The sequence below is a fragment of the Pleurodeles waltl genome, chromosome 3_1 (genome assembly GCF_031143425.1).
Source record: "Pleurodeles waltl isolate 20211129_DDA chromosome 3_1, aPleWal1.hap1.20221129, whole genome shotgun sequence".
Classification (NCBI taxonomy): domain Eukaryota; kingdom Metazoa; phylum Chordata; class Amphibia; order Caudata; family Salamandridae; genus Pleurodeles; species Pleurodeles waltl.
The window spans coordinates 506198844-506224204 of NC_090440.1; positions in this window are offsets into that span (position 1 = coordinate 506198844).

The window sequence follows — 25361 nt, forward strand, 5'->3', positions numbered from 1 at the left end:
GGCTGGGCACCCCCGTAAGCCCCTGTGTCCCCAGCCACCACCCTCAGTAGTTTGTCAGTACAGCCATCCCTGGGCCGTGTCATCCATGGGTGCAGTTGTCAACTCTAGGCGTGTAGGGCATGTTCCACGGAATGCGTAGCGGACCCCAAGTGCGCAACTTAGTGCAGGGGGCATCTGTGTCTGTCATGTCCGCTAACTGTACCGGAGATCCATGTACTCAATATCCCTTTATTTCTCTCCCCCCCCCCCCCTTTTTGTTTGTCTTTCTGTGCTTGTGTGCATCAGCATCATCAGGCGGAGGAGAAGTGGCATCGGGGCAGGAGGGAGTTGCATCTCACATGGCCCAGGAGGGCCATGCCACAGAGTCTGACTGGACCAGTGAGACAGAGGGCGAGGGGAGCTCCACAACGGGGACGACTGGACCCTGCAGCGACACGGACACGTCCTCGGAAGGGAGCTCCCTTGCGGGGGTGGCACCATCCGTGCCCCCCGCCATTACAGGTACAACCGCCACCCAGCGCACCATCTCCGCCCTCCCAGCAGCCCCTCAGCGTTCGCCCCGTGCCCGCTCTGCCAGGAAGCCGGGCATCTCCTTCGCCCCAGGCACCTCAGGCCCTGCCCCTGTTACCCCCGCTGCCCTCAGTGAGGAGGTCATTGACCTCCTCCGAACGCTCATTGTTGGGCAGACTACCCTTTTGAATGCCATCCAGGGGGTGGAGAGGGAGGTTCATCGCAGCAATGCGTACCTGGAGGGCATTCATTCGGGTCAGGCTGCCCATCAGCGATCGTTCCAGGCTCTGGCCTCAGCACTGACGGCAGCCATTGTCCCTGTCTCCTGCCTCCCTCTACTAACTCCCTCCTCCCAGTCTCCTGTTCCTCTGCCTGTCCCACCCACACCATCAGACCAGCCTGCACACACCTCAACACCCAAGAGAAGCTCATCCAAACATAAGCACCACAGATCACGCAGACATTCACACACGCAACATTCCGATGCAGACATGCCAACAGTCACTACCACCTCTGTGACCCCCACCTCCTCGTCTCCCTCCTCCCTCCCTGTGACGTCTACACTCACACCTCCATTCACCTCACCATCAGCCAGTGTTTCCATCACCAGCACACCCTCCACTCCAGTCCGCACACGTGCAGTCACCACCCCCACTGCCATTTACACGTCCCCTGTGTCCTCTCCCACTGTGTCTGTCACCCCCTCTTCCACACCACACAAACGCAGCCACCCACCCACCCAACAGCCATCCACCTCACGACAGCCTATCCCTCCTGCACCTGCACCCAAAGACAGCAAACGTGACTCACCTACAACCACATCCTCTCCCTCCACTCCCATTCCCACTGTACCTACCACTCTCCATTGTCCCAAGAAACTCTTCCTCGCCACTGCTAACTTCTTTCCTGACCCTGAGCCCCCCCTCCTTCTCGTCGGGGTAAGAAGAGCACCTCAGCCACCACCAGCCCTGCAGCCCCCTTGACAAGGGTGCAGGGGTATTGGAGCCCACCAGCCCGCATGTCTGGATCTTCGCCCAGCAGCAAGGGGACAGCCAGCCCACCCCCTGGGAAGAGGAGCAGAAGGCGGAAGGGGCGCCGCAGGAGCCCGGCTTCTACATCCCCCCCGGACACCACCCAGACACAGTCACCAGCCACAGCTCCAAAGGGAGGAAAGGGCCACAGACTCCCGACTAAGGAGGGCAAGGGCAGCAAGTCGGAGAGGTCAGGCTGCAGGCCTGCTGCCCAGGAGGAGCCCACCACCCCCATAGCCGCTGCCCAGGGAGGACCCAGCCCAGCTGGCCAGGAGGGCCCCACCACCCACAGCCCAGGTGGGCATTGAAGGAGCACCATCCCCGCTGCCCAGGAGGGCACCACCAGGCAATGAGCAGTTGGCCATAGACCGGCCGCCGTCTCAAGCACCGCTGAACTGGGCCCCGCCGTCTCAAGCACCGCTGAACTGGGCCCCGCCGTCTCAAGCACCGCTGAACTGGGCCCCGCCGTCTCAAGCACCGCTGAACTGGGCCCCGCCGTCTCAAGCACCGCTGAACTGGGCCCCGCCGTCTCAAGCACCGCTGAACTGGGCCCCGCCGTCTCCAGCAACGCTCCGCTGGGGACCGCCGTCTCAAGAACCGCTGAACTGGGCCCCGCCGTCTCAAGCACCGCTGAACTGGGCCCCGCCGTCTCAAGCACCGCTGAACTGGGCCCCGCCGTCTCAAGCACCGCTGAACTGGGCCCCGCCGTCTCAAGCACCGCTGAACTGGGCCCCGCCGTCTCCAGCAACGCTCCGCTGGGGACCGCCGTCTCAAGAACCGCTGAACTGGGCCCCGCCGTCTCAAGCACCGCTGACCTGGGCCCCGCCGTCTCAAGCACCGCTGAACTGGGCCCCGCCGTCTCAAGCACCGCTGAACTGGGCCCCGCCGTCTCAAGCACCGCTGAACTGGGCCCCGCCGTCTCCAGCAACGCTCCGCTGGGGACCGCCGTCTCAAGAACCGCTGAACTGGGCCCCGCCGTCTCAAGCACCGCTGAACTGGGCCCCGCCGTCTCAAGCACCGCTGAACTGGGCCCCGCCGTCTCAAGCACCGCTGAACTGGGCCCTTCAAGGCAAGACCCGCTGAACTGGGCCCTTCAAGGCAAGAAGCGCTGAACTGGGCCCTTCAAGGCAAGAAGCGCTGAACTGGGCCCTTCCAGACAAGAACCGCTGGCCCTTTGGCAGATGTGGCAGGGCAGGATCTGTCTCGGGCAGGGCTGCAGGATGTCCTCTGGCCAACATGCCTCCTCCAGTGGCAGTGGAGTCTGTTATGGACTGTTTGGACTGTGGCTTTGCTCTCCCCAGGATGGCCCAGTGGGCAGGCCACCCACTGTATGGACTGTATGGACTGTGGCTTTGCACTCCCCAGGATGGCCCAGTGGGCAGGCCACCCACTGTATGGACTGTATGGACTGTGGCTTTGCACTCCCCAGGATGGCCCAGTGGGCAGGCCACCCACTGTATGGACTGTATGGACTGTGGCTTTGCACTCCCCAGGATGGCCCAGTGGGCAGGCCACCCACTGTATGGACTGTATGGACTGTGGCTTTGCACTCCCCAGGATGGCCCAGTGGGCAGGCCACCCACTGTATGGACTGTATGGACTGTGGCTTTGCACTCCCCAGGATGGCCCAGTGGGCAGGCCACCCACTGTATGGACTGTATGGACTGTGGCTTTGCACTCCCCAGGATGGGCCAGTGGGCAGGCCACCCACTGTATGGACTGTATGGACTGTGGCTTTGCACTCCCCAGGATGGCCCAGTGGGCAGGCCACCCACTGTATGGACTGTATGGACTGTGGCTTTGCTCTCCCCAGGATGGCCCAGTGGTCATGGAGTCCCCTCGTGGATCTGGCGTTGTGTACTCAAGTGGCTGAGGTGCCCCCCCTTCCCTTCCCCCTGAGGTGCCTGTCCTATTTTCTTTCTGATGCCCCTGCAGTGTCTCTCCGTGGAGTTCTTGTCGTGGGACTGGGCCTTGCCCCTTTGCACAGGACCCCTGTGGTCCACGGACAGTGGTTGGACTACATTTAGTAGCTGTATATATTTTGTACATAGTTTATTTATTTATTGGGATTACTGGTGTCCATATTTCAATATATCTGCCCGTTTATGATCTCTTCTTTTGGTCTTTGCATTATTTCGGAGGGGGGGGTTTGTGGGTTGTGACAGTGATCTGTGGGAATGCATTGATGTGTGTGTTGTAGTGGGTATGGGTGGGTGGGTGTGTGCCGGTAATCTTTTCCCTCCCCTGTGTCGTAGGTGCAGTACTCACCGATGTCTTCCGCGCCGCCGGGCGTGCTCCTGGTACAGGAGCAGGTATAGGAGTGCGGGGATGACCTGCAACTCGGGTTCCATACTGCCGGAATCTCGCGTGGAGTGCGTAGAGGTGAGCGTTTTCCCGTTCGTAGTCTGTTTCCGCCGTGTTTTTATCGGCGGTGCTCCCGCCCCGGAAAAGGTGGCGGATTGGTGGGTCGTGATAGGGTGGGCGGTACATTGTCTGCCGCCTGGCTGTTGGCGGGGACCGCCGCGCTGTTTGTTTGTTCCGCCGTGGCGGGCGGAGTGTTAATGCGGCGGGCTGTGTTGGCGGTTCCCGCCAGGGTCAGAATTGCATATTTTGGACCGCCGGCCTGTTGGCGGCTTGGCCGCCGCATTATCACCGACCGCCAGGGTCAGAATGAGGGCCTTAGTCTTGAGATCTATGATGTATTTAGATTCTTTCCTTCTGAGTGGATGAGGTATGTTGCCTCCGTGATGTTATGAGGGACCTGTTCTATTACAAAATATGAGAGCTTTGATGCATCACTGTAATGCATTTCACTTAAATGTCTGGCTATTGGGTAGTGTGGTTCACCCTTATCAATAACTCACATATGCTCCAAAATCCTTTTCTGGACAGTGTGTATGGTGCTGCCCATATACGTCTTGCTACAGAGGCATTCTAAAATGCATATCACATATTGAGAGCTTCATGTTAAAAATTGAGTCATCAATCAATCAATCAAATCGTATTGATATAGCACCCAAGAGGGTATTCAGGCGCTTTTTGCAAGTTTCAGTCGAAGAGCTCATGATGTGATGATTTAGTGCCCTTGCCACACAGGACCTCAAACTCCTTACTGCTTCTACTGCTTTTGCAAGATTTACACTTCCCATAGGGGAAATATCCTTTGTGTCCCTGGTTTAAGAATACTCCAATTTCTTAAAATTACCTTCTCTACTGTGTTCTAAAAATGGCATTCTGATGTCATATCCCCAAGGAGGAAGGCCTACTTTTATAAAACATAAAAGTTCCTCTTTTTCTTGAAACCAGTACCATTATTTTTTGGTATAAAAAATTGCCTAGCCCCATTGCAGTTTGGTTAGGTTGAACACAAAACGGAATTGCCAGACCGTCATGATTATTCAGTATGTTTACACTTTCAATGCAAATGAATATCATTGACCAAAACATATGTTTAGCAAAAGTACAATGTTTTGTACTGTAAAGACACTGTTGCCACAAAAACAGGCATTTATATATTGTTATTTGACACTAATGGAGAAAACGAAAGGGTAAATACATTTCCTAAGCAATACTCTAAAAAGCGGTTGGACAGTGCATAATTTGTGCCAGTGTTTGGCAGTGCTTGGCACCAGCACATCTTTATAAATACCAGTACGTATTTATGAGAGACCACCACATGGTGGTGCTGTGTGTGTTTATTTTTAGAAGAGCGCACCAATGGACTATTTAAATATTAAATATACTTTTTAAAAAATCTAAAATCTCAGACTTGTTTGATTGTGATCATTAGTATGTAATGCTGGCACTGGCATTCAGCAGCGGTGGAAGCTGCTGTGGGTGGTGCTGGCTGTCTTAGACTTTGGTCCCAGGAATTTCCTTTGTTACAAACTAAGGTGAGTGATCAGGTCATCTTCTGATCTTGTGTTGCTTCCTGAAATAAGCAGCTCATACAACTCTTGCATTATGAGCTTCACCATGAAATGATCATATCAAATGTAAACCAAACACCGTTATGTAATACTTCTCCAGTAAACATGCAAACCAGTACTAGACAGACATAAATCGTTGAACAGCATTTGTCATGATCAGGGCTACTGGCATTATACAGCAATTGAAGACCACATTTTGTGGCACGGTTGACTATACTATGTGGGAAGAAATGTCAAATTATGTCATTTATAAAGGGACATTATGGGGGTCATTCTGACCCTGGTGGTAGGCTACCGCCAGGCCAACGACCGCGGATGCACCGCCAACAGGCTGGCGGTGCATACATGGGCATTCTGTCCGCGGCGGTAGAAACGGAAAACCGGCGGTGTCCCGCCGGTTTCCCGCTGCCCTAGGGAATCCTCCATGGCGGCGCGGCAGGCAGCGCCGCCATGGGGATTCCGACCCCCTTACCGCCAGCCTGGCTCTGGCGGTTTTGACCGCCAGAACCTGGCTGGCGGTAACGGGTGTCGTGGGGCCCCTGGGGGCCCCTGCAGTGCCAATGCCACTGGCATGGGCACTGCAGGGGCCCCCTAACAGGGCCCCACCAAGATTTTCAGTGTCTGCAGGGCAGACACTGAAAATCGCGACGGGTGCAACTTCGCCCGTCGCACCCCTTCCACTCCGCCGGCTCCATTCGGAGCCGGCATCCTCATGGAAGGGGGTTTCCTGCTGGGCTGGCGGGCGGCCTTCTGGCGGTCGCCCGCCAGCCCAGCGGGAAACTCAGAATTACCGCGGCGGTCTTTTGACCGCGCAGCGGTATTCTGACGGCGGTACTTTGGCGGGCGGCCTCCGCCGCCAGCCAAAGTCAGAATGAGGCCCTATATGCCAAATAGTTTCCTGTTTTTCAGTTTAACTCACAAGTATACTGGAATAGCGAAGGTCTCTCTGCAGCAGCACAGTGTGCACCAGAATACAGCAAGCAACTGAAAGATGACCAGTTAATTTTTGCAAAGAAGCAGCTTGGCAGAAGGCGTCATCCTTTTTTAGAGCTAGAAACATTATTTCGTTGAAATCTGCTAATTATACAGCAGAAGGTAGATTACATGACAAGTGTGGTAAATCGATAGTCAGGTGGAAAGCTCTCCACTCTCAGAATCTCATATTTTTAATGGCCATGACCCTTGTTACAATACAAGAAATAATCACTCAAAATCACATCATAAGAGTGAATGCATCAATAACTATCAGGTTTATATTACTAGTTGTAGATATTTAAAAACCAGGGAGTCTTTGCCTCACATTACGCTGGCAGTCCGGCCTCCGCATTATGACTGTGATGAAAGTGCCACAGTTGGATGGCCGGCACTGCCACATTTTGGATTATGATTCTCCTCTCTGCCAGCTTTTACATCATGGTTGCACCGCCATGTAATAGCTGGCGGAGATGGGGTGCCGGGGGTCCCATAGGGGCCCCTGCACTGCCCATGCACTTGACATGGGCAGCGCAGGTACTCCCATTTCCAGCCCTGCCTCGCTTTTCACTGTCTGCTTGCCAGACAGTGAAAAGCGTGACAGGTGCTGCTGCACCCCATACACCGCAAATATTTTCCGCCGGGTCTATTATGAGCCGGCATCAATGTTGAGGGCTGTTTTCCACTGGGCTGGCGGGTGGAAACTCTGTTTCCGCCCACCGACCCAGCGGGAAACTTTAATAGCCCTTGCGGTCAGATCACCGCACTCGCGGTTTTCTGACCGCACGGCTTCGGCAGATGGGTGTTTCGGCTTGCCGAAGTTGTAATGAGGGCCTCTGTGTCTCAGTTAACAGCAAATAAGCCCAAACCCATGCCACAACCTCGATTTATGGATTTCACATGTTTTAAGGGTTGTTTTTGCATTGTCATAACAAACCTAAGGAAGAAATTCCATCATATGAAGTTTCAACATCAGAATGATGTCATCAATGACAATCAGCACTGACGATCAAATGGCCAAATTAAACTGTCCACTCCACCACAAAGAGCAAGTTGCGCGCTCGCATTGACACTCTTAAACGCACTCAGTTGTGTGAATAAATCAAACATTGAAGACCTTGAAAAACCGAATAACTGGGACGCGTAAAGTAGATCTCTGCATCCCTTGCAGTGCTGGGGTAGGGGGTTAGATGCCATCGGGGCCCCCAATCATTCCTTTCTCAATTAATATCTGTAAAATTTTGAAAAGTGAGGGGTCCCACTTCGTATTCTGCAGGGGGGGCATCAGTTTGTGTTACACCACTGCGAATAATAATGCAATTCCAAGAACTCTAGCAGACCAAGTAGCAGGTGATGCCTTATATAAGCACCGACTAGTTGTGCATTCTTTAGAATTGCTGTCTGGGCTCATAACTTTCACATTCAGATGCCAACATTAATAGTAAAAGACAGAATGTCAACCATCACTGTTGTGATGTCAACATGGCGGCGAGCAGCTCCCAAAGCTGTTTCTTCAACTCTACCACCGCAAAAAACGAGAACAGGATTTGATTCCGGCACCAACTCCATCACGAAAACCGCAGCCCTTATAGAACAGAGCGAAATCCCGGATGATGTCGGATTGCAATGGCATTGTAAAAATACTTACGTTGTACCCAGTATAGTACCAGTTAAATACAAAAACAGTTATTAGATTTCTCTGGAATAAAATACTGCCACATTGGTCTAAATGTCTTACAGCCCACTCAAGGATTTAGGTTATGTCACTGTGTTCGAGCATTTAAAGCAAAATACAGTCTATCAGTAGACAGCAGAAAAAAAGTGTTGTTTTATATAATATTACGGTATTCATCTGAGAATATGAAATATTGATGTTGATACTTAACTGATCTAAAGCACGCAATACAAAACGCGTTACAGAAAAAAATGCGTGTAAGATAGCTTAAAAATGGCCAGTTTGATTTGAAAAAATGAAGCTTAATGCAGAAGGCATGTAGTCAGGCACCCAAGTCAAGTTATGAACTTGAAGTAGTGTCTGTTATCTGCAAACACGTTGCTTCAGTTTTTCCTTCGTCTTAATGCAATATTTACATTGTATATCTCAGTGCAGCTGACTACGAAATGTAAATATGTGTAACATTAATTATTTCAAAGGCTTACACATTTCTGTGAGGAGTGCAAAGCTCGAAGGCAAACAATCTATGAAGCTTGCAATGGACTGGTACTTTTACAGCTGCTCTAAAGTGCCTAGAGATGTTAATCTAGCTTCTGCTTAAATGTGTGTACTATATTGTTTTCGCGTTCTTCTTACTTGAGGAAGCTGAAATAAATATAGGGGCTCCCCAGTCACGAAATCATATGGTTTTTAAATGCAAAAAGGCAAGTAGCAATGTATAAATGACGCATTGTGAGCTGGAAATTATTTTCAAACTTGAAAAATATCCTTTGTGATTGATTATGAATTAGAAGGTGGGGGGGGGGGGGCATGAAAGGGGTATTTACTCTCTGCTTTCAACAAGCAGTGGTATGTATTAGTAGTTTGCAACCACAGTTGCAGCAGCACGCCATTGATACATACTATCTATCGATAGTTAAGCCAATCTGATTATCAAGACGGCAAACTGACGCCCCCCTCTCTGTTGCAGATATTTTGACACCTATCTTGCTGTAAAGCCAGTCCACCACTGTCAAGTCTATAATCTGCTTCATAATAGACTATGGCAATTCCCTTCTGGAGGACACTTCCACAGTGAATGTCATCAAGCTCGACATATTGCAAATTGTATTGAACAAGTTGACACTCTACCTTGAAACTGCACATATTTCTAAAGTGCACTGTAATCTGGACCAGTGCTTAATTTGAGCCAGTGGTTTCCAGTGCGGGGCACCAGCACTTATTTTTGAGGGCCAGAACTTATTTTTCTGCCTCAAGCATTTACTGCGAGCAAAAGACACATATGGGAAAGACGGAGGAAGAGAAAAACTAAAAAGCATCACAAAGGCAGAAAGCTGAAAGAGTGAGTTGAAGGAGCAGGGAGTGGCTGTTAATGGATTAAAGAGGCCTGAGATGGGTTCAGGATAACGCTGCATCAGTATTCTGTGCTCGTACATTTAATTGCAGTAACCATATGTTTCAAAGGAGAGTTTTTAGAGTAAAGAAATGTAAAGGAAAACTCTAAATTTACATTAAATTTGGGTATGATTTAAAAATAATGAGAGTTTTTTTAAATTCATGGGTAGGTGATGTCTAGGGGTGAATGAGAGGTTTTTATGGTTCAGGTATAGGTGGAGTGTAGGGGTGTGGAGGTTTTTTTAGGATTCACAGATGGGCAAACTTTACAGCTGATGAAGGTTTTTAAGTTTCAGTGATGGGTAGAGTTTAGGGAGGTGAAGGGGGTTTAGGGATCAGGAATGGATGGAGTTTATGGGTACAAAAGTGTTAGGTTTCAGGAATGTGTAGAGTTTATGGTGGTGAGGGGTTTTGAGGGTTCATGAATGGGTGTAATATAGGTGTCGAAAGGGGTCATAGGGTTCAGCAAGGGGTGGCATTTGTGGTAGTGAAGAATTTTAAGGTTCATGAATGGATGGAATTTAGGGGTAAGAAGGGCTTTTAAATTTATGGATGGGTGACTTTTAGGAGTCAGGGATTGCTGTAGTTTAGGTGTGGCCAGGTACTTGTAGTCAGAGTTCTTAGGTGTTCCTGCTGGCCTTTTGGGAGGATTTTCTCTAGATGTTGCTCTTGATGGGGACAATGCAGTTGGCGCAATTGGTGATCCAGGCATTTATGCCACTAGTCATTAGTCCCACTGCTTTTTATTTATATCTCTACCTATCTATATCGCTCTCCATATATATATAATATGTATATATACACACACACACACACACACACATACACAAAATACCTACTGGCAGTCAGCAGTAGGTAGTTATAGTTAGGACCATGTTTCCATAGGAAAAACGTTTTTTGACTTGCCTATATCTTTAGCACCATTTGACGAATCATCACAAAATAAAAAATAAAAAAGTGTTGTAGTGTTTCTTCTTGCACATGGAAAGTTTTGGGGTAATCTGTCAAGTGGAGGCCAAGAAAAAGGGGGCTCAAAAAATGTTTTGTTTCCCATGTTTTTTCCATTGGATTCTTTAGACACGACTACAGGCCGAACCACTGGACAGAGTTCAACCATATTGGCAGAAAGCTAGCTGTTGGTACTCAGATTACACTATTGCTTATTTGGCGTATGTCCGTTCAGTAGTTCTTGAGAAATTTAGGAAAATTCAAATTTGTATATCTGTGGCCGCAAAGTATTCACGAACAAAGGCAAGTTCGTGCAGGGAAATGCATAGCTCTGATTGGCAATACTTCAAGCTAGGAAGTGTTTTCAGCCATCTTGGGACTCGGATTAAGCCGAGTTCCAGAAAAAAAGTAAAAATAAAATAAAAAAGATGAGGGTAGGGACACCCTGACCCCTTAGCGCTGGTGGAGAGGTCCCAGAGGCACCACCCAGAGCGAAAATTTTTTTTAAAAATTATTATTTATTTTGCCCCGAGTTCACAAGATTCATGAATTTGCAGCAAACAAATGAAGAAAAAAAATTGCAGGCTCCCGTAATTGTTTTTTTTATAGGCCCCCGGGTGGGTCAGGTCCTGGGGCATTACAAATTGAGTGTGTGGGGCCTCCCAGCCCTTCCACAGTTCCAGGGACCCACCCCCTCCCAGGAACATTTATTTTTTTATATGCGTTCATGGCTGTCTCGCTGCCCTGGGGAACGCCACGTCCCTAGGGCTTTTTATTAAATACATGCATGGGGGATCACGGCCCCCGTTCCCCTGGGACCACCACTCCACAGGAAATTGCTGAAAGTATATGTGGGGGGTCTGGGGCCCCCTTGGTGCCCCTGGGACCACCACCCAGGAGCGAGTTGTAGTTACCCTAGGGTGCAAGTTTTAATTACTTGAAAGAACTCTAACTATAACTGCTGAATTTCTATGGTTTTGTATCAGTATATTCAGAACCTAACTATGACATACCTGAAACCTTTGTTTATTCCAGTTAATATATATATATATATATATATACATATATATATATATATGCTGCACATAAAATTCGAAAGATGGCACTCCATGCAGATTACTGTCCTTTATTAATATCCACAATTCCATATCAATCTATATAACTCAGAAATCAAACATTTCGGGCGACGTGTTTCAACCATCACGGTCTTCCTCCTTGGCCCTCCAAGTATTCAAGTCATGTGATTCTACTCTTTATATAACCACTGATCCATTGCATAGAAATAGAAAAAAACATTTTTTTATTTTTTTATTATATTACCGTGTGCATGTCTATTTTGATTTTGAAATGTTAATTACCCAAGTACCCAAATCATCTCTAGTATTCATCATTTTTCATCCAACCTTCAAAGTTAACCTAATAAACAATGTGTCAATATCTTCAACATTGTTTTCGAACTGGTGGGGTGACCACATGACTTTACTAACAAAATTACTAAATAATATAAAAAAATACAAAACTCTGAAACCCTGACCCAATTCTCCCAATTCTTAACAATATCTGACTGTCCAATATGAACATGAAGTTCTTCATCCTTATTCAATCCCCAGGGGAAACTACAGTTTAATCGAATAATGTATTCTGATTCTAACTTCCTCAATTGTTTCTCTCTGTCACCCCCCTTTGGGGTACCCACTACCCTGTCAATGCCAAAAAATTGCATCTTATCCAGTTTTGCATCATGTGCTAGGTTGCAGTGGCGCGCTACTGGGTACGTGGTGTCCTTATTCACTATTGCTCTCCAATGTTCTAAAATACGTTTTTTGAGGGGAAAAATTGTGCTTCCAACATATTGCAGCCCACATGGGCACTCACTAACGTAAATAGTAAAATCTGAAGTACAATTGATGAATTTCTTAATGTTCTCTTTCTTGCCCGTGGGTAATGTATACTGTTTACGACTGGTGCTATATCTGCATGCTTTACATTTGGAACATTTGTAGAAACCTAGTTGTGTATCTAAAAAGGTTCCCTTCTTTCTCCTTGCATAACTGGGTACCAAGATATCTCTCAAGGAGCTACTTTTCTTATATGTTATCATCGGTAGAGGGCTGACTAACTGACCAATCACTTTATCAGCCTTAATTAGATGCCAATATGCAGTGCCAATCTGTAGTTATAGTTAGGGTTCCAGAGATAGGAATTCCTTGGATATTTCATCTTTCATTTATTTGTGCATGTTTGTTGAGTCTCTACAAAAGTTTATAGACATATTCTTCTTTCTCTGTTGGGGGGGTGTTGTAAAGTTTCACAGTGATTAGTGGGGTCCAAAAATGTGTTTTGTCATCAATGCATTTTCCATAGAATTCTGCATTTCACATAGCTTGAATCGACTGATGGATTTACATGAAATTTGGTAGGATTAGACATGGTTATGCGCAGATAATCCTTTTAGGTACTACAGGTAAGTAGGGCAAGTATTTCTTAGCTTATAAGGCTTTGTAACTAAGTGACATCTGTTGTTGTGGTATTTTCACAGTATTTCACCATATTTCATGGAGTAATGGCAGTACACAACAATGACAAGTCATCATGTGGTTAAATAATGACTTCCTTTACAAAAGTTAAAGTCAGCCATATTATTTTTAGGTACACTTTGCCTGTGTTCTGTGTTTCAACCCTAAATGTAGGTAAGTGTTAGGTTTGGTATTTTCCCCTACCTAATACCACTTTATTAAAATGGTAATAGGTGGGGGGAAATATTTACACATTTCTATATCTTTAAAGAAATGTATGGAGTACCTCGGTACTGCCCCAGGAGTACAGCAGTACCAAAAAAACAAAAACAAAATTGTTAAAAAATTAAAAATACACTGTAATACCCTATATTTTAGAAATATTGGCCCTAATTTAAGAAAAGTAGTGCTGCATCCAGTGCAGTGGCACTTTTCTTGTGGCCCTTAGCGCTCCCCTAATGCCGCCATGTGTGCCCTATAATTAATATATGGGGCACCATTGGCGGTAGTTAGGGGAACTAGCATCAGAATGTTTTATGCTAGTTCGGTGCTTTGCAGGACCAACACCAACAATTCTGATGCTAACCCTGCAAAGCACCCAGAGGACCATGGAAACCAATGGGAGCCTCCTTTTAACGCCTGAGCAGGCATGATAAGTGCTGAAATAAATGACGAAAAGAAATCACTTAGATTTAATTGTGCCATTTTTGCACCTCCCCAACAGGGGAACACCCCCTTTGCGTACATTATGCCTGGTGCAGGCATAATATAGCACAAAGGATTATAAAGTGGCGCAATACATACGTTGCACCACTTTGTAAATTTGGTGTGCAATTTTGGCCTTGTTGGGCAACATTAGTGTAAAACAAATGATGCTCATGTGGCAGAAGGAGGCTCTAGGGGCTTCTAAATCAGCCCCATAGTGTACTACAATGTATTTAATTTTCTAACATCTTTAAATCTTCAATAAAAATCTACGTAGTACTTAAATATATATTTTTTTTTAAATACACAGTTCTCCCTAGACCGCTCTAAAAATATACAGACAATTATAAATACATTTCTAGGCCTATTAATACTTCAATAAAGTGGTAATAGGTGGGGAACAACAATAAAATCTACTTCTTATTAGATCTAAGACCCTATCCCAGAACACAGCGTCAAGCAGAACACAAAACGCACACAAAATGCACTGGAAACGACATGGCTGCCTTTTATCTTTGGCAAACACAGCCACTAGTCAAAGACATACTGCTTATCATGTGCATGTACCACAATATACTGCAAACTTACCGTGGTATGCCACAGAACAATATACTTCTAAGTATTTTAATATTACAATTTTAACATTACCTACACTATTCACACATACTACCAAAAATTACCATTAACACAAAACAAGCTACTTTCCTGCCACATTACATCTACATCCATTAACACACTTTCATGCTACATCTGTTTCAATTACCCCTTTCCTCTGTACGCCATTATACCTTATTCCACTCCACTCTATGTCACCCCACTCAATGCTATTACACTGTACGTCACTCCACTCTACGACACTCCACTAAATGAAACTTCACTGTACACCTGTCCACTCTACCCCACTCTATGCCACTTTACTCTACATCACTGCACTAAATGCTATGACACACTACACCACTCCATTTTATGACACTGCATTGCCTACCAATACACAGGAAGGCCCCTCCACTATACGCTACTCCACTGTATGTTATCCACTGCACATAATTCCACTCTGTGACACTACACTACACTAGTTAAATCTATGCCACTCCACTGTACAGCACGTGAGTGTACACCACTGCACTATACACTATTTCTCTGCTTGCATTCTCTAATCTGAGAGTCATATGTGAAAAAGGTTGCACCTTGCTCAGTTTGCAAAGTCATGGGAAAATTAACATTGGTGGCAAATTACCTCAACCACCAAAGTAAGGAACTCAGTAGCTCCTTTCTGTTTGGTGTCATCCTCAACAAGTTTTCACACTCTGGTAGTAATAAATACACATTTAGACCCTCAGGTATTGTTCATGGACCTCTGGTGGTGACTGTAGAAAGTCTCAAGTGTTGCTGTGGTTTTCATACTTCCTGGGCTCAGTGGGAACCTGTTGCAGCCCTGCCAACAATGAAGTGTGGTGACATTACCCTTTTCTCTGGCAGGGTGGATAAGCAATGCCATGGATAAGCCTTGTCAATAGCAATATCCAGATCCTTTGCCTGATTCCTTTCATTATGTTTTATGGGCCCTCACTGTTATGGCACCGGGCCTGATAAAGAATGCCATCAAACAGAGATTTCCTAAATACTGTCCATCTCTAGCATAGCCAAGGTCCACATTGCATGTCTTGATTCTTACCTCCACAGAGACTTTTACAAATCGTAAACCTTACAACTGACCCAAGCTTCCGAAAATGATTGTCAATGGAATATTGTATACAGATGTATACTCACGCAAGTTTCAAATAATTGATCTCAGAGTAATGGACGCTTGGCTGGAGGGTGTCTGATTTCTCTCCCACATCTATCCTGGTAGTGTCTTTGTGGTGAGTAGCAAACACAATGTCCTTCACATTATGAGGTTCAGATGCAAGTTTATTTGATAAAGCGACCTAGAGTCCCGCCACACTGGAGAGGAAGCAGTAACTGTTTTCTCCAGAATGTCCAGACACCTACGTTCTTAAGAACGTAACTAAGAACCAAAACACAACATATCCTCCTGTCTCCACATTAAATAGCTAATACACAATAGAAAACAAGAACATAAAACAAAGGAAAAACAGATTGCAATTAAGAATACCGGTTACTTCATGACGTAGTCCTCCAGGTAATTTGGACATTGAATAGGAAACAAGAACATCAACCAAAAGAAAAAAACACAAATTGCAATTAAGAATACAGGTTACTTCATAACATAGCCCTCCAGATAATTTGGACGTTTGCGTGCCCTCAACGGTTGTTTACATATGGCTGTCTCCACTTGAATTGTGCGTGCATCTTGTGTCTCAACCTCTCCAGCCTCTTCATGAGTTTCACCATTCGCACCAAAGGTAGACGCTTCAGAAACACCATCCGTCTTTCTCTCATCACCCAAAAAAAAGGAACTAGAACACCATTCCACCTCTTCACTTCGGGCACACTCACCACTTCTCTGATACAGAGCCACATTTCTCACATTCCACTTCTCCCCTCCTTCAATCTCAGTTTGAAACTTTCCCACCTTCTTCACACAAAAAGGTCCTCTAAATCTCGAGGGAATCAATTTGGACCCTATCGATCGCCCCCTCATCACTTGAAAAGGAGACTTTCCTGTAACACTGTGAGTTGTGGAACGATAGGCTCGCACCACATCAACTATCATTTTCTGCACACAACAATGATTGGCAAGTGCTAACTGTACTGTCCCTTTGATTAATTTGTTGATTCTTTCTACAATTCCATTACCTTGAGGATAATACAGGGATGTTCTGGAACGTCGCACCCCACAATTCTTTAAAAACGAACACATCTCATATGAAGTTAACTGAGTATCATTGTCTGTAATCAGAACCATAGGAATACCTTCCTCCATAAAAATGTCCTCCAGAACCTTTATGGTCATGTTAGTGGTCACATCATGCACAAATCTAACCACGAACCATCTTGAATGTACATCCACTACAACTACCGCAAAACGCATCTGAAGTGGAAGTTCCAACAATGGACCAATAAAATCTAAACAAATAGTGTGCCAGGGCTTCCCCAGATCTTCAATGTGTCCTTCTACCTTGCCCACTCCAACTTTCAGCCTCTTTTCACTCTCCTTGCACAGTCTACACTGTTCCACCCAACACTTAACTTGACCCTCTAAACCAGGCCACCAGAAAAACTCTTTCAACCTCCTTCTCGTCATCCCTTGACCCAAATGCCCCTCATGTGCCAGAGAAAATAATTTGAAATCTTAACTCAACAGGTGGAACAAAACGCTCCCCTCACATCAATACTCTGTCCCGACAACAAGACAATTCGTCCGACACACCAAGAAATGGTCTTACTGACAAGGGAAGAGAACTCTCTCTTCTAGCCCCCAAATATACTAGTCTGAAGACATGCTTAAGACAATCATTTGCAGCCATCTCACTCTTCCATTCCTCTTGTGTAAACGTACCTAAACCCCACTCAACCACATCACAAATGGAGGCCACAGCATCATCAGTATCACTATTCTTTACCGATTGAGCATCAACCTTCTCCCAGTCCAGAGACAATCTGGATGGGCAATCAGGCTGTATATTTTTCCACCCTTGGACATACTCAACGCAATACAAATACTCCTCTAACCTCACAGAAAGTCTGGCCAACCTCGCTGACCCTTCCCAGCACCGCCAGCAGACAATATCCTTATCAAAGGATTGTGATCACTCCTCAAAGTGAACTCCACGCCCCACAAATACGTTCTGAAATATTCTGTACCCCAGACAGCAGCTAAGGCCTCGCGTTCTATTACTGAATAGTTGTGTTCCGTCTGGGTCAAAGTTCGAGACGCAAATGCAACCGTTTTCTCCTGACTCCCATGCATTTGAGATAACACAGCTCTTAAACCAGTACCGCTGGCATCTACTGTCAAAATAGAGCGCAGATCAATGTCAAAAGCAGATAGAATACCTGCATCACAAATTTCATTTTTGATTTTGTCGAAGCAACTCATTTGCTAACTGGTCCAACAAAATTTACTTCCTTTCCTCAACAATTTCCCGAAATCTTCAGTCTTACTTGCAAATGTATTGACAAATTTGGAGTAGTATTCCACAAGTCCCAGAAAAGACCTTAATTGATCTTTAACAGTTGGTGCCGATGCCAACCTAATGGCCTCTATTAGACTTTTTTTTGGTTTGATACTCCCTTTAGCGATAGAGTACCGTAAGTAGTCAATTTCCTCCACCAGAAAAGTGGATTTCTCTCTTTTTAAACTTAAGCCTGCCTCACCATTGATCTTAAGAACTTTCCTGAATGTGATATTATGCTCATCAACCGTTTCACCCATAACTAGTATATCATCCTGAAAGAATAATACATGTTTAACATCCCCACAAATATTAGCCATCACACGTTGAAACACACTCACAGCAGATGACAGACCAAAAGGCATACGGGTAAATTGGAAAGTACCTTCCAGAGTGACAAACGCCGTAATGTGCTTGGATTCAGGATGAAGTCTAATCTGATGATAGGCATTTCTCAAATCTAGTTTTGAGAAAAACCTACTATTCTTAACCGCTGTTAACAACTCATTAATATTAGGCAGGGGGTAAGTATCCACCACAATATTCTGATTTACAGACCTCAAGTCCACACATAGTCTCACCGTCCCATCAGATTTCTGTGTAATGACAACCGGAGAAATCCATGGAGAAACCTCAACAGGCTCAATAGTACCCTCTGCCAACATGTCGTTAATTACTTTTTTGACTTCATCCCTCACCACGAATGGTTTCTTATGAACTTTGTGTTGACTTGGGTGGGCATCATCTCTCAACATTATCTTATGCACATGGCCTTTCAGGCATCCTGATTTATTTTTAAAAACATCCTTGGCTCCCTCCAAAATGTCCTCCAACTGTATATTTTCTATCAACAAAACTTGATTAGATGCTCTAGGACTAATGACAATGTTGAGATCGAACTGACGTATCCATCCCAAGATAGGTGGATTCTCAACAGCCACATAGATTTTTCCAAGAACCTTCCTTTTACCAAACTGAATTTCTTTCAACATGTAACCAAGCAATTGAATTTCCACCCCTTGATACCTACCTGGGGATTTGTCCTTAGGTAACAATTTCTCATACCTCCAATGGCATCTAAAAAGGCTCTCAGGAATTATGGTGTACAATGAACACGAGTCCACCATGAGATTTACTTCAACTTTTCCAATAGAGAAAAGAGCCGAAGGCCTAGAGCATCTACGTTCACTCTCATTCTCAGGCCTAGAGCATCTACGTTCACTCTCATTCTCTCTCATGGTCACATCACTTTCAACTATAAGTATCCTGTCTTCACAAGTAGATTCACAGCATTCTTCCACAATGTTTATACTCGATTTAGTCTCTTTAGCGAATCTTCCACTCTCCCTGCACACGCAAGGATAATGTCCCTTACGGCCACACTTGCGACACTCCTTATTAACAGCAAAACACTTCTTAGAGTCCCCAGAATGATAAGCACTCCCACATCGAGTGCACTCTTTTCCCTTGCCCTTGGCATACATCCCTTTCTTTGGTACCCCTCCAGTTTCCTGTTGAGACCCTGTAGAATCACTTGACAAAGCCATAACAGCAACAGTTTTTTCTTTCCTTTCTAATTATTTTATACAGCGTTGTGATTCCTCCATCACTTTTGCCAGGTCAATTGCTTCTTGTAACGTGGGATCCTTTGCTGCCCATTGCCTCTCCTGAATTTTCTTATCGTGGCACTGAACAATGAGTTTATCCCGTATTAGATCATCAGTCATGGTTCAAAACATGCACTTGACAGACAACTCTCTCAACCGTGACACAAAATCATCAATAGATTCATGATGATCCTGGGGTTGGGTATAAAATTTATATCTAGCTAGTACAAGATTAGTCTCCTTTGCGAACCTGGTCTCCAACCTCTTAATGGCTTCTTTAAATATGTCATACATAGGCTGACCATTGGGTCCCATAGAAGGAGGGAGGTATTTAAAGATTCGTTGACCTTAAAACCCAAAAGTACTCAAAAGAATAGCTTTTTTTCTTTGTGGCGAAAAACCTTGTCCATCCAAAGCAATAATATAATTATCGAGCATTTCTATCCAATCTTCCCAAGGAAGAGTTGGAGTACCTGGAAGTGGTAAAATTAACGGTGGTGGGGAAATATTGTTCTAAGTAGCCATTGCAACTATAAGCTGCCAAACAATAAACTTGAAACTGGAATACCTCACAATAAATATTAAAATAGAATGTTCAGATGAACAGTACAGTACAGTACAGTACTTCCTTCTCTCCGTGCCAGCTCCTTTCCAAGTACAGTACAGTACTTCCTTCTCTCCTCAAGACACTCTCTGTGCACCACTTTCTAGACGCTACACACTCTGAGGGTGCCACCTCCTCCCCAAAGTCTTGTGCCTCCAATAAGGGCGCTATGACGTAAGCCACCTCCTCCTCACTTCTGAGCACCTCTAGTGCTTCCGGGGTCCTCCTCAGCTCGAGAAGAGTGCACCGGTCGATGCCAGCAATTGAAATGCGAACCGGCCCACCTCCCCCTCACCTCTGAGCACTTCTAGTTCTGCCGGGGCCCTCCTCAGCGCAAGAAGTGTGTGCCGGTCGATGCCAGCAATTGAAATGCGAGCCGTCCGCTCGTTAATTCCGGCATCTCGGAACAGTGCGCCGGTCGACGCTGCCAATTAAAATACGAGCCAGCTGCTTGTTAATGCCGGATCAGTGTCGGTAGCCAAGACCGGCCGACGTTTGGAGCGCTACTCTAGTGAGTCAAGGAGAGTACGCTCATTCACCACTGCCCCAAAGAAGGTGTACTCTAACCAGGAAATGGAAGAGATCATTCGACAACGGCCTGAAACTGACTGGCAACAGGGTCCGTTCATAGCCGAACGATGCACCAGGCCGACCTAGGTCGCGTCGCTACGTTCCTGGATCCTCGTCGCCAAAATTGTGGTGAGTAGCAAACACAATGTCCTTCACATTATGAGGTTCAGATGTGAGTTTATTCGATAAAGCGACCTAGCGTCCAGCCACACTGGAGAGGAAACGGTAACTGTCTTCTACAGAATGTCCAGACATCTACGTTCTTAAGAGCGTAACTAAGAACCAAAACACAACAGTCTTCTTCACAAGGACAGGGCGTACTCTGAAAAGAGATTAAAATATCCAGGAATACAATTACTAATTTGTTGTAAAGTTGTTATGTCTCAGCCAGATGTGTCCTACTGCATCAGGTTTTCAGTATAACTAGGGATAAGGTAAACCATTCTGTTGTCTTCCAGTCCTCCTGTACTATCAAATGCAGCCACCCATGTTCTGTGCTGCAGAAGCTTAAAGACCAAGTCTAGACTTGACACCACTCTCCACATCTTCTATTTAAACTACCTCTACAGCTGGCCTCAGCTTAACTTAACTTAACTTGTGTCATGTAGCAAAAACTGACAAAAATAATCTGGCAATCATGGAGGTATGGCTCCAGCATGTTAGTATAACACTGAGCAAATCTATATCCCTCACACTGTTATTGAAATCTCTACCTCTGAGTAGTGTTACACTTCATTTGTTCGGAGCATCACTCAGAACCACAAGCATGACGGACAACATGTTAAGTCATACTCCACACATAGACTCATGCAACCATGCATGCAAGCTCCGGCTTGAAACCGTTTCCAGACAAGGTATCTGTGTCCGGCATGGATATAATTAGGGAGGGATGCCTGTTCTAGGTAAAGACTATTCATACAAAACACAGTGCTGTAATGCTATAAAATCACGCTAAAATAGCTTTTAAGTTAGATTCGTTTTATGTAAAAGTATCCATAATGAGGCCGTTGAGAAAATCCGATATAGTTTGAGCTCGGAAAGACTTATGTTAACCATCCCTGTTCTAGGTACTGCGTTTTCAGTTTCATTTGAAATGTTATTTCAACATATCTCTACTGTTGGTTCTTCTCCCAATATTCCTGATGAGTTGTGCAAAGCAGCTTCCTGTGATGCTGCAACAACATGATAATCATATTACATGATGTCAACTACATTGTCTTAGGAGCTGCATCAACATTTATATTTCCTCTTGTTCGTATACGAAGTTGAATTAGAAGAGCAAAAATAAAAGAAGGTTTGCAAAAAATATCCTTGTCAGTGTATTCTTATTAACCATTTTCTCCTCTGGGCTCTGAGTCTTCCCCGTGGCCCCGGGCATTGCTGTCTCCTCAATGCGTTCTAGCCCCTGTAACACAGAAACAAAAAGACATGTTCTGCTTTAAACATAAACTACTGGTGACTAAGGACCAAAAATATACTCGCTCCCACAAGGTCAGTGAAAAATTAGGCCTGACATAAGTCAGAGCCACTAGTGCATTATGAAAGCCCCCAGCTGTCTGCAGTTTATACTAACATATGTATGCTGCTTCGCTTTAGCTGCACGTGCTTTCCAAAACCGATGGATGGATGGATGAATGGATAGATAATTGTTTATATTTAATGCAAATTCGGATGCTTGCTTTGCAAAGAATACAGTGAATATCTTAAAGGTACCCTGAAATATATATATAAAATAGTTCATGGGTTCCTTTGGCAAAGTACTGCAGGGAGTTAGCACATGCATAGTCTTTGTCTAGGCACTATGCTCAAGCTCACACATTTTCAAACAAAACACATCTAATGTTGACCAAATACTTCTGTGACTGTCTTTTTCACTTATCGTTTTAACTGGGTACCCCTTGACAGATCTGTTGAAACTGGATATATCTAGTAAGCTAAATATGGTAAATGTCTACTAAATTGTGTGCATACCCATCAAAACCCACTGCAACTATAAGCAAATTAATATGTCTTTTAAAATATCTCAAATAATTAACTGGCTCAAGAGTACTGACAGCTTTCTAAAAAAACACTGTGGGAAGGTGGAGTGTTATGCAGTGAGGCTAGTTAGACTTCACTATTTAATACTCTCACAATACCCTAAAGGTGGCCCCTTAGATTCACAGTAATAAATCTTTAACTCAGTCCTGATAGTGTGGCAAAGAGCAGTCAGGCTTTACTAGAGGAACATATGTTAAGCATTTCAGAGACAGGACTTGAAAGAAATCAGACACCAATTTATAAAAAAAAGAACAGATTTGTATATAATATTAGACACCAAAACAGAGCAAATCAGTTAGGTATAACCGGAGTTATGGATTCTAAAGCAGGAATAAAATAATAGCATTTACAAACTGTCAAATCTCACCACTGCGGTCAATAGGAAAAGTTACTAGTGAGACTTGGTCACGTAGGGGTGAGTTTGATGGAACCCACTTGAGGTTAAGGCCAAGCTGCGACAGTCAGACCAATTTTATCTGGCTTGAAAAGAGTGCTTGTGACACTTGATCATTTGCAGGTTGAGTTCTTCGGAGTCCACTGGAGGTTAAGATTGGGTGGGCCCCTGGACCAGATTTCACCAGGCACAACAACTCCACCTAGTCTCAGCGTCTCAGGTCCAAAGGTGTGCTTGGCTCTCCTTGGCACTGAACAGCAGCTGTGGATGCAGGTTTTACCACTGAGACGATGTTGGTGAGGAAGCAGATGCAAAAACTCAACAACGGGTGACATCAAATGAAGGTGTTGCAGTGTGCCCTCAAGTTGCAGCATCAAGTAAAGGTGGTGACAACCAAACCGGCCACTAACAAACCTTGGCAGTGGTAAGGTGGAGGAGGATCTATCATCCCTTCCGGAGGTCCCGTGGAAAAAGGTAACTGGCTGTAACTTGGTAGGGAGCTGGGCTACATTTCCCACAATGCACTGGACCACCTGTCTTTGGCCGATCCCAGTCTTTCTTCAGAACCAGTGAGTACTTCTTACCTGCGGTGGGAAGGGGGCTAGTACCACTAGTCTGGTCTTGCCTTTGGCTCACAAAGGGTTCCTGCTTGCTAGGGGGAAACAGTCTTTGGTCCAGGATGAGCCACATTTGAACAGTTACAGGAGGTTGCCACAGGTTCAACCATGCTTTCTGTTAGGGCAGGGTTCTGTTGTCATTGACGTGGGTCTTCTTGTGTCCTCTCATCACAAGTTGTTGCAGATCTGAGGCTTTGGTGCGAGGGGAGCCCCTTAATTCCTAGATTTAGGGACATTAGGAGTGTGAGTGCAGGCAGCCAGTGGCTACTAGTCCCAGAAGCTAATCCAACCCTGAAGTGACCACACCAGGTGGGTTGTGGCACCTTTTCTACCCAGAGCTCTCTATTCTGCCTTTTTCCAAGATGGCAGGTGACAGGCCACATTGCCACTCAAGAGGTGTGGCTAGCCTTCAGGGAGTGTACACCTGCTGACTAACTAATCTTCCTTCTGCCCGGGTGCAAATGTGCCTGGGTCAGGGGGGCAGCTTTGTTCTCCAATGGGAGTCAGCCTGCTTGCATATCCAAGGCAGTCCTTTGAAGCTCACCACCTTGATATGCCATTTCACTTGTCTTCCTTCAAGGGAGGGAGGTGTGACCTCCTTCCCGTCCAGGCCATTGTTCTGACTCCTGAGGGTGTTTACACCTCTGCCCAGGGGGTCAGAATCCTGTCTTGGCAGTAACACCTGTGGGATTACAGCCAGAGCACAGGAAAACTGGGGAACTCTGGGGGGTTACCTCTAAGGCTGCTTTCTGTGGCCATACCATATTGCCCTTGACACGAGATTCATGTCAGGGGTGAGAACCCACGTTGTTTGATACCAAACATGACCCACTTTGGTGGTACCATTATGAAGGTGGTGACTTTGGGTTTGCCTAGGTGCAAGCCTATGTTACCCTCTGGATTATCGTTCACTTATACTAGGCTTTAATGGAAAAGGCCACTATAGGGACACATAAGTTTGCACTTATTTGTACATACATTAAATATAATGCATCCTGACGCCTGGGCTCAGGAGGCCTTCCTTGGGAGGGACAGACATATTTTAAAGATAGTGCTTGGGCTGAGCCTCACATGGTGTGAGCACAGTCAAGTTCCAGCAGTTTACACTATTCCTGCAGTCTACAATGACAGGCCTGCTGTTAGTAATTTACTTAGGTAATGCAGGGTGGCACAAATAGAGTTTTGGGCCCTATTCAGGTGACCCTTTCAACACCCATGCTCTGAGTACCACTGGTACAACTTACTAGGGACTTATAAGGGGTTTAACATACTTGCCATTTGGGGATAGCAATTCACAATGGCCAATTTAGGCAGAGAGCACTGGCACTGGGGCCTGGTTAGCAGGCTTCAGTGCACTTTTAGAGTCATAACCAACAGCATCTAGAAAAGAAAGTGGGGTGACCATCCAAAAGGGGCATTTTCCTACAAAAAACAACTACATATATTTACACCACATCAAGTAAAGGCACACATCTGAGTAAAGTTCATGCCACATTGGGTGTAATTTAATTCAGTGTTTTTTTTGCAGTAGTTGAAAATAACATTTCCAATGGAAATGGTTGGGCTAGGACAAAATTTGAAGGAAACACGCTACATTCTTTTTATGACAAAACTAAAACTACTCTACGTGTATTTGTTAACTGTAACTCCCTTTTAACATTAGTTTTCAAGGAATTGATTTTGTTTTTTTAATGAAAATAGCTTCATATTGTTTCACAACCTATCTGTATTCAATCACTTTTAATTTCCATTCCTGTTACTACTTCAGA